Source organism: Camelus bactrianus, chromosome 15 (genome assembly GCF_048773025.1).
Source record: "Camelus bactrianus isolate YW-2024 breed Bactrian camel chromosome 15, ASM4877302v1, whole genome shotgun sequence".
In the NCBI taxonomy this organism is placed as follows: Eukaryota; Metazoa; Chordata; class Mammalia; order Artiodactyla; family Camelidae; genus Camelus; species Camelus bactrianus.
Genome location: NC_133553.1, coordinates 36,841,388 through 36,843,606, shown reverse-complemented (window position 1 = coordinate 36,843,606; position 2,219 = coordinate 36,841,388). Strand labels below are relative to the sequence as shown.

The window sequence follows — 2,219 nt, the reverse complement described above, 5'->3', positions numbered from 1 at the left end:
TTTAGAAGAGAAAGTCTAATTCTGCCATGCAGAGGAGAAAAGAGAAACTGGGACAAAGGATGTAACATTTGGGCTCAGTTTTGAATTATGAGTACGATGAAGAATGAAAAAAGAAAATATATCATTTTTGTAAAATGTTACTTGACAAATCTGATTCCAAATTATTTGGCCTTTTCACTCTGTACAATTGCTTCTAGAGTTTCATTAGATACAATTCATATTCACTTCAAAGGTGAAAATGAACTTCAGGGTTGTTTATCACAAATGAATTTGGAGGATTCCGGTTCTCCCGGCTCCGGTGAAGGCATGGCCAAGTTGAAGAACCACACCATATACAACCAGTCCCGAAAATGGCACAGAAACGGCATCAAAAAACCCTGATCACTACTATACAAATCTCTTAAGGGAGTGAACCCAAGTTCCTGAGGAACATGCACTTTGCCAAGAAGCACAAGAAGGGCCTGAAGAAGACACAGGCCAACAACGCCAAGGCCATGAGTGCACGTGCTGAGGCTGTCAAGGCTCTCGTAAAGCCAAAGGAGGTCAAGCCCAAGATTCCAAAGGGCAGCAGCTGCGAGCTCAGTCGACTTGCCTACATTGCTCACCCAAGCACGGGAAACGTGCTCGTGCCGGCATCGCCAAGGGTCTCAGGCTCTGTCGGCCAAGGACAAGGCTCAGACCAAGGCTGCAGCTTCAGCTTCAGCTTCAGCTCCGGCTCCGGCTCCAGCTCCGGCTCCCAAAGGCTCCCAGGCCCCCACAAAGGCTCCAGAGTAGAGGCTTTCATCTATTGATGTGAGGATATAAGGACTAGTGTGACCCCTGGGCTGCTGTCTGCATGGGGCTCATGTCTACCTGTGCTGTTTGGACCAATAAACCTGAGGCAGGATCTGTCAAAAAAAATGGATTCAGATATACTATTTTCTACTCACTGGTAGAGTTGTAACATGAAGAAATAAATAAAGATCAATGTGGGAATGACTGTCTTTCATTATTGATATTTTCTAAATAATAAATTTACTCCAAAAAAAACAAGTAAAATTCATTTTTAATCACATAGGAAAGAACTAACAAGTATTTAAGAATCCTTCACACTGATGAGGGGATGGACTTCATTGTTTTAGGAGTCTTAAATCATTTGGAATATATGAATCAAAAATACCTTTTGTTTACCTTTTAAAGTGTCCTGTATTATTTGTTTTATTGAACTTCATGGAGCTCTTATTAATGAATCATGTACACTTTATAGAACTAATTAACCTTGACGTTTATTAATTTCTTATACTTAGTGACTGATTATGTTTCAATGAGAATATTAAGCAATATACTAAATAGGGAAGACATTTCCCCAAACACATGTGGGGTAATATCTCAAAGTGGCCCAGCAGAACTCCCATGGAGTGACGTGTGTGGCAAAAACTAATCCATCTCATTTTATCTGGCACTGATTAGACCCTAAGCTACTATGTCTTATCTAGTTCTCCTTTTTATAAATAAATGTGTGGAATTTAACATGCGTGCAGAAGAAAGCATATGCATTATAATGATTAAATAAATTTTTAAGAGACTTTTCTCCCCCAAATGTTTTACATTGTTATCTCATTTGGTCTTCATACAACTTGATTAGAAGTAAAAATGGAAGTAAAAATCTTTCCTAAACCACCATGAAAAAAAAAGTCCAAACTCTCAGTCACAATCCAGTTCTCCAAATCAAGGTCAAGTATTATTTCTCTCCCACTGGTATAAACAACGGGCTGAATACTTTGGGGACAAGGGGGGAGAGGCAGCAAAAACACAGATAATTAACATATACTCCCTCCCTCATCAAGCTCATATTTTAGTGGAGTCAGCTAAAACAACTGCAAAACAGCACTCTCTACTTTGTGTTATTCTTTACTGTCCTAAAAGAACAGAAAATTGTTCCCCATCTCAGTAAGTACTAAGATTTCCGTTCCAATTGAACAAGCTAGAAACTCAAAAATCTTCCAATTCTTCCTCCTCCCTCCTCAGCCACATCTGATAAAGTCCATGAGCAAGTCCTGTCAATTTTGCCTCCTAAATATTTCTCATTTTTTCCATCATCATTGGCATCACCTGAGTTAAAGCCACCATCATAGCCCATATGTATGAATTGCAACTGCCTCCTGAATTCTCACTGCTTCCATTCTGGACCTGCCCGATGTATTCTGCATGCTGCAACTGGAGTGACCTTGTAAAAACAC

At 39.8% G+C, this 2,219-nt stretch overlaps 1 pseudogene; it reads left to right on the top strand.

Moving 5' to 3' along the window:
- The first annotated feature begins 306 nt into the window (after nt 1–306).
- LOC105078957 (large ribosomal subunit protein eL29-like) lies at nt 307–886 on the top strand (annotated as a pseudogene).
- The last annotated feature ends 1,333 nt before the right edge of the window (nt 887–2,219 follow it).